The sequence below is a fragment of the Dermacentor andersoni genome, chromosome 10 (assembly GCF_023375885.2).
Source record: "Dermacentor andersoni chromosome 10, qqDerAnde1_hic_scaffold, whole genome shotgun sequence".
NCBI lineage: Eukaryota > Metazoa > Arthropoda > Arachnida > Ixodida > Ixodidae > Dermacentor > Dermacentor andersoni.
In genome coordinates, this window is record NC_092823.1 from 58273869 (window position 1) to 58286457 (window position 12589).

Genomic DNA, 12589 nt, shown 5'->3' on the forward strand with positions numbered 1-12589 from the left:
CCACAGTCGCGGCGTTGTACGTAAAATTTTGGTGGCAGCTCTGTTTCCACGGTACGTGGACAACAAATTTATTGAGTATAGTATTGGCAAATTAAATAACGCATACCCAATGACTGGGTGCTACCAAAAAGCGCATATATTTATGCCCTTTTCAATTACATTTGCCAAAATATACTTTAAGCATGCATAACAGTCCTTCCATTTTGTTGTTGTTGTTGGAGCACGTTGTACGCGAAATAATTCACGATTTCCAACTGCTTTCTACCAAGACAATGAGACACCCATGACGAAGCCTAAAAGGTGTTTGTAACTATGTTGACCGTTCAAACTGATCCCGTTCCTGCTAAGGGTGAAATAGTAAAGTGATGGCACCATGTGTGAGAGTTGAGCAGGTACAAAATAGCACGTATCATTAAACAGATAAAAACGGTGACCAGACTGCACAAACGCGTTAGCACGTTTGTACATGTGCTAGAGAAACAACCTAGTAACGATTTCTTAAACACCGTCAAATAATTTATATTCTGTGCTTAAGCCTGCTAAATGCTTTAGATTTGCTCGATACGTTGCGATGCCGCGTACAGTACGTGCCGGAAAAGCAAGTTGTTCAAGTGATGCCACCTCTCCCACATCCGCATGCGTCAATGGTGAGGGGCCAAGCCGCTCAATTTTGCATATACTGGGGTGTCTCAGTCACCCGAGACATGCAGCGCAATTCGACTTCTTTCGCCAGATTAGCCTTAGAGGCGCAGTATGACTTTCACACGAGACATATGTGAATGTTTGTGCAATGAAACTTTTGTTCAGCGTTTACCTTTTAAGCGAGATGCTTTAGGCCACATATTTCAATTTACGAATTGCAGATCCGTTGGTTGTTACTTAGTAATATATGCGTAATAATTAGAACTGTATGTAATGCGTAGCTCTTGAAGCATTCTCTCTAAATTAGTAGATTTGGGGTAAATGCTGCTGGCAATTTCTAAAACTCATGCTAACTTTAAAATAAAGTAGCCTGTAGGTAGGCTTCCTTTAAAGCAAACCATTAAGGTTTTAAAAAGCAACCCCGCTCTAGCGAAGCTAGCACGTCGTCCATTTCTGCAGATATAGTTGTTAGCAAGGAGTGCAGAAAGAAATATTTCACAAAATGGGGGCAGGAAAAGCAGTAATTTTCTGACACGGCACAAAAAACAGAAGAAAACACATGAAAGCGAAATGCACTTGCAAGTGCAAATATACGCTACAACAGGGCAAACGTTTAGCGCCCGGTGTCGCCGAGGCCAAGCGACGCCAGGAATCAATATGGAACAGAGGGTACGGTACTGCCGCATAGCGGAACATACGCATGTTGTTTTGGCTGCGAAACAGAAAACAACACCAACCCTTTGCTGGATTTTGTCGCGATTGTGTGCTTGAAGTTAATTTCAAAATGTTTTAACGAACGCTTCGTGCAACGGCTACAACCTTTCATAAAGAATGCATCAAAGGCATATTCTCTTATTCTTCTCCGCCTATGAATGTGACCTGAAATCGAGGGAAGCTGCCTGAATCCTGCGTGGCCCACTATCCACTATTCTTCACAATTTAAGTTTGTGCGTCTGAGTAACATTGAAATCCAGGTACATTTAGGGATTCTATGGTGGCGTAAAAAATTTCATCCTGCAACTTTGCGTGCCAGAACCTCTGCGTGATACTCAGGCACGCAAAAGCGGGTGACCCCGCATTTGTTTTGACAATCCGTGCTGCTTTAGCGCGCCCGTATATGGAAGAAGGCGAGCACTTTCAACATTTCTCCTCCATTGAAACACCGCAAACCCCGGACTTGAAGCGCAGTGGCACAATGCCGTAGACACTACTGCGTCGGGTTCCTGCGTTCTATAAGCTTTGGCTCGCGGGCATGCGTAAATATAACGCCGGTAACAACCAAACGACACTTGCCTTGTTGTGCTCCGTGGGCACATCTTCTCGGATTTTGTTTCCTTCCATAGTTGACCTTGCTTTTCCTTAGGCTTGTGGTCGTGACAAGCTGTGCCGAACGAGTGTGCCGTCTACCAGTTCACCTATTTCACATCACTACGCTATAAGGACTGCTTGAAAGGGCTACCTTAATCTCTAGTCGAGTTTCAAAGGAATATTACCTGCTTGTGACTGCATACGCGCATGCGCTGAAAGCAAGTTCAGTTACTTGAAACTTAGCGCCAAGACTGCATGTACACCTATCATTCTAGCTGTCATGTTTTTTTTTCCTACTTACTTGTTTTCAAAGGAAACTTGTTGCTTGAATTCAAAAGTTTACCCTCAGTGGCTTATCGAAGTGATAACGGTGGGGCGATGGCAGCCGAATTGATGTTGAGGCGCGCAAATAATGAATGTGGCAGTTTTCGCGAAACGTGGCGCTTCGAATCCAGCTGTGGGCTGTGATGTAAGAAGGCCTGACTTTCCAACACGATATTACATCGCTTTTAGCCATACAGGCCCGTCCTAATATTACTAATGAAGGAAACTCCGGCATGGTGATTGTTCAGCTAGACGAGGATTGATGATTAGTGCATAGGTTAGTGCATGAATTGCATAGACTCTCTTTTTTCTTATCGCCGCAGATGTTATTTTTCCTTTTAAGCTACGCTGTATGTGCTTTTTATTGGCCCAAATTGTACCCACTGGGCTCCTTAATGGCTATAGCGTTACCCTGCTAAGCACGAGGTGGCGAGATTAACTCCCGGCTACGGCGCCCGCATCTCGATGGCCTTGAAAAGTATATACGCCCGTGTATCGGGCTTTGAGTGCACGTTAAAGAAGCTCTGCTTGCGAAGATTAATCCGCATTCCGCAGTAAGGTCTCAGAACCTTTATTCAAACAATAAACACAGACTTTAATAACAGAAGTACGCTAAAAACAACTGTCTACTTATTTGGTAACAAAATGACATGTTAACTATGTTTGTCGTTTATTATATGTACATTTATAGATCAAATATTTAGCCACGTTAAGCACCCCTAGCAGGAAAATGAGAAATTAAAGTATGCGATCAAATTACAGTCGACTTCCGCGCTTCGTGCTTCATGTGCATTTTCGCCATCTGCGGCGATCGCTGGAATTTGAGAGTGTGCGGGGCCTGTCTTCATTTCTTCCTTGTATTCCGTCCCGGTTAATCACCGACCAGGTGCAGCACGTCTGCTAGGCACAGCATCGTTTTTGTAAGCTGCTTCATGCGCTTTGACAACGCTGTTGCGCGCCGTTGATGTGCGTTTAATGCGAAGTATTCTCCGAGTCGAGCCGGTTTTCTCTATCTGGTTGTCTACGTTCAGCAGCAGGGCCTCGGTGCGTTCTGCCTCCGCTCGAAGAAAGGCGCATTGGGGTGGCCATGCTAAAGGTGCGGTATGCTCTGGCTTAGCGGGAACGTGATCCACGCGTGGCGCAGTTTTGTGCTACATCGGCGAATAATGGCCGCTCTACGTTCTAGTGTGGCTGGCGCGGGATAGGATGTTCTATCGCACGTTGCAGCAGCTGGAACAGGGTGCATCACGCGCTAGCTTAGCTGAACAGCAGAATGCTGTTCGTGTTCTCTGAAGCGAGGGTGTTGGGTTTGCGCCTTCGAAAAACAAAGAAGGCGCTCGCTCTCTGCGCAATTGTCCTTCTTGCGCAGCGGCAAGAAGTGATCGCTGCGCTGCTGCAGTTCACGTTTAAAGCCTAGAGTAAAACTTTAGCGATCTTAGCGTCTCCAGCCTGACGTATACGACTTCACCCGCCGCTGTATGGCACGCTGAAAGCGCCGGACTCATCGACCGTTCAGACCGATCAGACAACTACCGCCATCTGTAGTAAGGAACATAAGTAGCTGAAGCTTGGCATGGCCGGGCTAGAGGGGCTCGGGGGTTCTGCGCCTAGTCCGCGTAAACTCGCGGCAGCAGAAGCCGCATTGCGGCAATGCTAAAGCGTAGGCCATTTCGGTCCGGCGGCATTGCATTCCTGCATGGCCGCCGCGTCGCGTTGTCCTCCGTGACAAATGCAGCATGCGGTTCCCGCTCGTTTCTGGTGTTGCGTGAGAGATGATTTCGTTCGTCTGCTTCGACGCGTCCAATGTTGAGACACACGACATAACTTGAAGATACTGCGCTACCGGATATGATCGCTCGAGAATATCGCCTTTGAATGCACTTTACCTTTGAGCATTACCCTTGGTTCTTGTGCGCCATGGCGGCATATAGTAGTGATAGTCAGCCCGAGAGAGCGTTTGCCAAGCGAATTTTGGTGTGTACGTCACTGTGCTGAATGAATGTAGCTTGTGCATCTTCGTCACCTGCAGTTTACATGTTTTGTGCGCGTTGGCTCGCCTGCGACGCACTTGCCTGCTGGGCCACCGTGCACGATTTCGCTGTGAAAGCTGGGACAGGAAACATGTGTTCGGCCTTCCTCTACTCAGCATTGTGTACTGCACAGCCATTGTTTGCGCTCGATTACGTATTCGAGCACCCGACGGCCTCGTAATGTATCGGAATTCTCGGAAAAGCTCATATCACGAGCGCAACAGCGGGAACACACACGGAGAGAGACGCCCGTCAACTCGCAAATGATGAGCCAGAAATGCGCCTGGCTGCCTAGGTGCAATAGCGCGCAAATGAGAGAGGAACAGTGGCGTACATTACTTCAATATTCGCCGTATCCGCATCGCTGCCGGTTTGCCAGTTAATAGCTGGTAATAATAAAATTAGGCAATTACCAGCATTGCAACTTTGCCAACATTACTTTGAGAGTATGCGCTAGGCATTTAGAGTCAAATTAAACCAAGTGAAATTTCGTTCAGTAGGCGTTTAAGTGCGCTGAAGGGGCTGCATCTGAAACACGAGTGTGAAACCTGGGTACGGGATATATTAAACAGAATGACTTTCAAATAATACGGCACATAAATTCATGTTTGCTAGGTCCCAAGCCGGTAATGAAGCAGCAAATAGATGCTCATCCATGAGAGCGTACCCCCCCCCCCCCCCCCCCCCGAAAGAAATGATGAAAACAAAACTGTCTTACAAAGACATTATCCGAGCGATTCAGAGCACCTTGACGTTAAAATTCCAACAGGAATGGGGCTCTTGCACAAAGAGCAAGCTACATCTTAGGAAACCCGTGCTCGGCGAGTGAAAGTCTTGTAATCACCACAGCATCTGAGTATAAGTATCTCGGTGTCATTTTTACGCATAACATGTCATGGCGTAATCACATTGATTACATTTGTAACAAAGCACTAAAAACTTAGGTTACCTGCGTGGTACTCTATCCAATTCTCCAAAAGATACTTAGCTACTGTTATACTAATCGCTATTCCTTCCTATTGTTGACTACGCATTTTGTCGTTTGGAACCCTTGTGAGCAGTCTCTGATTAACAGGCTAGAAGCAATTCAGAAAAAAAGGCGTAAGATGTCACCGTTATGATCGCGACTTTTCACAATTTTCTGCTCTCCGTTCCCTGAAGTTAGCCTCGCTCGATTTACGTCGTCACATAGCATCGCTAGATTTCTTGCACAGCATCGCCAATTATTCCGTTAGACTTTCAAGAAACAACTATATTATCCTCGCGCCATAGTCAACGACGAAACATAACTTCAATTGATGCCCAAATTTGTACGCCCACTAATGTGTATAAATTTAGCTTTTTCCCTAGCTCCACAAAAGACTGGAATTGCTTACCGGGGTCTGTTGGTTGATTCTCACCCCGCACTTTTGCATCTGCCATCCAAGGTAAATGGCCCTAACACTCATCGTTGTATCGCGCTTTCCTGTCTATAATTTCCCTTTGTTAATCCACTCCTGCTGCAGCGCTTATTGTGCTGCAGTATGTACTAATAAATAAATAAATAAATAAATAAATAAATAAATAAATAAATAAATAAATAAATAAACGATTTATTTAAGTAATTACATGCCCGCTATGAATTGGGCACACCTCACGCACAATTTTTACTTACAAAGGAAGTCTCACCTACATGTGAGAAGTGCCAAGGAACTGCTAACAGTTATACCTGTATTACGGACATCTAGACATAGTGAAACACGCGGACGAAAACTGTCGCACAATTTATACAAATTACCCGTGTCTTTGTGCATTGCTTTAGTTTTAGGAGATGATACACTAGCATGATTAGCTGGCGTAATTACCTTTCCAGACGACACCGGCTATTTACACAAGCTATAAAAAAACCCAGCTTCTGCTGTTTTTCAATTCGACTTTAGAACACCTTGTGTCTGGGGCGGCATAGCCTTTGTCACCTTTGCGCCACTACACCCCATTTACTTCTACGTAGTTCTAAAGGAAGCTAATCGGTAGTCCGTTTCATCTCACGAAGAACAAAGAAGCCAAAGTAAGCTGTTGTCATATGCAGACCTTGTGTAACATATATAGGCCTCGACGCGTCCGGCTCCTCCATCCATCTTCACATCCTAACACGTTGCCTGAAAAAATACCTGTGTAAGCAGCAAACACCCTGCCAAAGAACTACGTTAGCGCCAAGACAGATGTCTTTAGGACTACGAGAACGCAGACACAGCAAAAGAAACTGCAGAAGTTCAGAAAAAGAAGCACCAGTTTCCATGCGTTCTCCTAACAATATATAAATATATAAGGAATCAATATGCAGTGTCCCGTATTTGTTCCATTACGGTGCTGGGCCTCCACACTTTCCTCATATAATGGCTACGCATTCGATGCGTACAAATTTTCCTTATTTATAAGTGGAATAATAAATGGACTTTGAAATAAATGAGCACGGACTGTAAATCTATGCTTGTACATTGCCTAAAGAAGTGCCAATCACAACGCAAAAGGCAAACTAAAACGATCAGCTACGTAAAACTCACCATGGCCATTTGTTCTTTTCACGGGATGTGATGAGATGCGCTTCTGCCTCCCGTGCGGCTCGGTCAAGACGCATGACGTCATCGTGGGAGTTAGCAGGCCTTGGGTTTCCTTGGTGGTGTTGGCTGCGTTGACTTCCTCTAGCAATTGCTGCGGGTCAACATGAATGTGTGCGCTGTGGATGCAGCGGTGTCGTCTAGATATCGAGAGGGCGAGGGAGAAAGACGGAGCAGCGACGCAAACAGCGGCAGGTGGAGCGCGAGTCAACTGACCCCAAAGTCGTCCCTAAGCGCCGGTCACGTCTTGAACAAGTCCGGCAAAGGGCTTGGGCTTGGTGTGCCCAGGAGACTCCAGAAGTGGTAGAAGTGTAAAATGAATAACGTGAATAACACGTTACCAAATTACTTGAGCTAATAAAGAGTGAGCATTTCGTTACAATGCCTTACTATCTTTCCTAATCGGAATTTACAGTTGATAAAAATCGATGAACAGGCGTAAAACATAAAAAACGAGAAAATTAGCCTTGAAAGATACCGCCACAATTACACACAATGAAAGCGTTTTGAAAACATGCTAGGCACCACGCACAAAAATTCCCCGACGATTACGACGCTCCCTGATGTGAAATTTGAGCGCGGTTCGATACGTGCTTTCATGTCACAGTACATTGTCTGGCGCAGACGGTATGTTTCGTGCGACACAGCGCGAACGGAGCGAAGTGTGGCGCGACCGCCTCGCTAATCGGGAGATCGCGAGAGGCAGCGCGTGGGTGAGGCGTTGGCGCGATTCACAGCAGCTGCCGCGGATAGACCTCAGCTCATGCACGGCTTTGTTTCCATATATTGTATCAGTGGGCGCCCTCGCCCCATGCCATTGGTTAACAGATGACGGTGCTCTACTCTGGAGCGAACTCATAGCCATCGTCGCCATAGTCCGCCTTGCGCGGCACTACGCTTTTCTTTTCACGCTTGCGCCATACCTCGTTTTCCTCCTTTTCCGCCATACCGCTTTCCTCCTTGTGCTATCTTCGCTATCGGCGTCTTTCATCCCCCGCTGCGCTCCGCGTTCGCTCTTTCATCCTCCTTCGCTCATTCACTCGGTTACACCGAGGGACACCGTCGAGGGACTCCGAGGGACGCCGACGCTAATGCAGGAACTGGTTCCTAAGAGCTCCGCTTTAAAAGGGGATAGCACCAATACGCTTGCTCGTAAGCTGCCTTCACGAAGCGATACATCGCTGTAACCTTTTTTGAAGTTTCGAACTGCCAAATATGATGTTACTTGTTTGCTCCCTGTTTACTGCGTAGATCGAAACTGACTTCACGAAGCTTGGCAAATTGTGATGAGAACTCAGAATTTTGGACCTGAACAGGTGAAGAAAAAATACTTAAGAGAATTGGGTTAAATACCAGTTTAGAAGACCATGGCCCCTGGCTGCAGCATTAACGCCATCCTCCCGTAAGCAAATATGAATTTTAAGCTTTACTTTATTATGATATGCCTCCTCACATAAGACAAAATTGTTGGTACGCATGTACCCAAGGAAGCACAATGAACAAAGAAGATTTGTTTTCAAAATCTTTATTCAGTTTTTATGGCGGCTTAAGCAGTGGTACTCCTTCATTACTTTCTTTTTGAACCACCCAGGGCACGTGCAATGACTGGGGCACTTGAACTTTTCTTTGCAAATCTAGAGCAATGACATGAGATAACGGAAAGACTGACAATTCTGCTAGTTGCGGTTGCATTCGTACTATGCTACGTTAACGCAAAATCTTGGAACACTCTCAACCAAGAACCGCGTTCGTTTCTTGTCTGTGTGTATAACAGCATCTTGCGTCATTGTACCGTTTAGCGAAACAATAAAGAAGTATCTATTAGGCAGAGACCGTGCGAATAAAATTGAAAGCACGTGTGGCTACAAACATTCTCAATATCACACAGTCTGATTACTCCATGTTTTGTTGGGCTTACAAAAGTGGTCTTTGAAATGACATTTTGGATCATAAATCCATACCATGGAGTGCCTCGACCACATATGCACCGTTTTGACACGGGCACGCTATCAATGATAAAGCTAGCTCATGCATTTCTATTTCAGAGTTTTGAGATATATGCTCTTAGTAAGCGGTACGAAAACCAGTAGTATAGACGCCTACTTCTTAGCTTCTTCAACCGGTGATATGAAGTGTCTGTGAAGACAGCATCTTCCTATGCTTGGTCTTCGTTCAGGTAATTTAAATGTCCGCCAGTTGTCTATAATCTAATAATAAACGGCCGATGCTCATCCTAATTATTACTTTGAAACTTTACTAGTACGCTTGGCATGTGATTCCTCAATGAACCATATCTGTGTTAAGATAATCAGCTTTGAATAGGTTTTCCTCGATTTGGTATCTGTGGCAAATAAATTTCCATGAGTGGAGAGCGCAAACGGACTACAGTGTGCCCGCAAATGCGGTGTAACTGTGCGTATTCGAGATCGACTGTGCCTAAAGCCCACAACAGCGAATAAACCTAGCCCGTCACATATCATGTGTGAAAAAAATTGTAACTACAGGCGGTTTAAGGTTGTGGCGGGCTGCTGTTTTACAAGCGCGCTAGAATATCAAAGAAGCAAACAAACGAAGACTCGAACGAAAACATAGGGGAAATTACTAGTGCTTATTAATTCAATTAAAAAATGATAAAATATTGGAAAGGAAAGTGGATGAAGAAACAACTTGCCGAAGGTGGCGAACGATCCCCCGTCTTCGCATTACGCGTACGATGCTCTTACCAATCGAGCTACTGCGGCTTAAAAAGTAGACTATACTATGCGTCTCGATTTCTAGTTTCCTTAGTGACTGATAGTTTTCAGTATTATTGGTACGTGATGCCAGTACACTCATGAACATGTGCAGTACCGTGTTTCTTGCGCGAAATTCTCTGGTATGAAACTCCGTGTTCAAAAGAGCGCGGATAAGAGGGCAAGTAATAGAAGAACAATCGTTCTGGCCGCCATTTCCACAAGCAATAAAAGAAGTTCCTGAGAAGACAGCGGCCTATGCTTTCTGTTTTTGTGAATGTTAATATAACACAGATAATAGAGAGGTTTAGCTTGTCCGGTATTCCGGTAAAACACAGGCGGACGGGGCGTTGGAGCGGAGGCGTAAACGTGAGTGGTCTGCATGATGCAACCACCTGGTGGCGCAGTGCTCAAACAGAGAGAAGCAGCTAATATTGCAGTAACCAATTGTATTTTACTTTGTTGCGGGAGTAAATTTTTGGCACGAACACGATTACGCCGTTGCCGAAAATTGATACCAGAAGCGAAGAAGAATACGCTCGGTTAATGCAATATTAGCTGTTTCTGTTTGAGCACTGGGCCACCAGGTGGCTGCACAATGCAGACCGCTCACGTTTGCGCCCTCGTCCCAACGCCCCAATGCCCCGTCCCCCTGCGTTTTACTGGAATACAGGAGAAGCTAAACCTCTCTCTTATGGTGGGTTGGAAATTACGCCTAGGTGGGTTGCATCACCCGCCGTGGTGGCTCAGTGGATATGGTGTCGCGGCATTGAATCCCGGTGACGGCGGCCGCATTTCGATGGGGGCGCAACATCCGTGTACGTAGATTTAGGTGCACGTTAAAGAAACCCAGGTAGTCAAAATTTCCGGAGTCCTCCACTACGGCCTGCCTCATAATCAGAAAGTTGTTTTGGCACCTAAAACCTCATAATTTAAATTTTTTAATGGGTTGCATCAATTTTTATACGTCTTTCTTCCAATGTCAATTACTTTTCTCAAGCGTTTGAAATCACTCGCTTTGGTGACATTGCCGGTTTGACGTTTTCGGCTAAGCCGAAGAGTTTGGGATCAAATCGCAGCCACGGCAGCCGCGTTTCGATGGGGTCCGAATTGAAAAACGACCATGTCCTCTTAAGTGTGTGGACGTTAAACAACCGCAAGTGGCAAAAACTGTCTTGGTTTTGGCACGTGAAACTACAGAACTTATCCTAAGTTTTTATGCTTCACTATCACCAAAATCTTCAATTTTCACGAATAAGAAATCAGAAACTATTTACCCATCATCTACCGTAATGTGTGCTTTTAAAAAGGAAGGTAGGATCGTGGCACAGGAAAATGAACTGATCAGTATGGGTTGAAAAGCTTGGCGCAATGCTGAGGGAAGCTTATGCTATATCGTTTTTTAATCTCGTACTCACGTGTTTTGTACAGGTGTCATCAGCAATTTTTCTTTCCTCCATCATTAGATCCATAGCTGAAGAATATAGGAGGCATTGACTGCTGAAAGAAAAGAACGTTAATGGTAAGGTGCATGCGTAACATCATCATCATCAGCCTGGTTACGCCCACTGCAGGGCAAAGGCCTTTCCCATACTTCTTCAACTACCCTGGTCATGTACTAATTGTGGCCATGTTGTCCCTGCAAACGTCTTAATGTCATCCGCCCACCTAACTTTCTGCCGCCCCCTGCCACGCTTCCCTTCCCTTGGGATTCAGTCTGTAACCCTTAATGACCATCGGTTATCTTCCCTCCTCATTACATGCCCTGCCCATGCCCATTTATTTTTCTTGATTTCAACTAAGATGTCATTAACTCGTGTTTGTTCCCTCACACAATCTGCTCTTTTCTTATCCCTTAACGTTACACCTATCATTCTTCTTTCCATAGCTCGTTGCGTCGTCCTCAATTTAAGCAGAACCCTTTTCGTAAGCCTCCAGGTTTCTGCCCCGTACGTGAGTACTCGTAAGACACAGCCGTTATACACTTTTCTCTTGAGGGATAATGGCAACCTGCTGTTCATGATCTGAGAATACCTGCCAAACACACCCCAGCCCATTCTGTGTGCATGAGTAACAATTATGGTCAAATGTAAGACGGACGCCACTCAAGATCCTTTTAGCTTTGACTATCAGCAATCCCGTTCAGACAAACTTTCGTCCACCTCTTGATTTCAGTAATAACTATATGTCCACTGACTTCACGCACAAAATTGGAATTTGTAAACCCACCTATTCAGCGCGGATGCTGCATCTAAGGTATCCCTATTCCACTCACTAAGCCTTTAGAAAGTGGTCCATTCAAATAACCCACGCCTTAGAATTCAAGAAGTACAAAATTGAAGGTTTGTACACATCACATGAAACACACATTCAAGAGCAGCCCTAGGAAAAGTCATTCTCACCTCGTACCTTTGTGAAATAGAACCTACTGCAAGACGATGTTGCTATGAGCACATCGCACATCGCACATCGCTATGAGCCTGTTTCGTCGACTCTTGCGTTCTCTATTTTCTCATTACCACTTAACATTTTCTTATTACAATTCACCGCTTCCATGCCAAGAATGAACAGGCTTTGTCTATGTGTTTCTGGCGAAAATTACGAAGGACGAGCTCTAGTGACTGACGGTACTTCCCATTTTCCTGCTTGGCCATAGACAAGCTGGTTTTGTCTCACTGGTTTGTCGTGGCTCCGGTAGATGGCAGCACACAATCTGTGTAGCAGCCCCAGAAGCAGCGATTTTATTCTGGCAGAGTAAGTAAACATACCGAGAATGGGGGTCTTCACAAATAATACGGCCATTTCTTGGTCAGAATTTTATCTAAATACGTGGCGCAGACGTGGTTAATACATCGCATTTTTGCCTTTATGTACTTATTAGGAAAGCCCAACTATATCGGGTAATAAATTCAGAGAGTAAGGACAATCTGTTTCCTTTCATTGTAGACAAATAGTT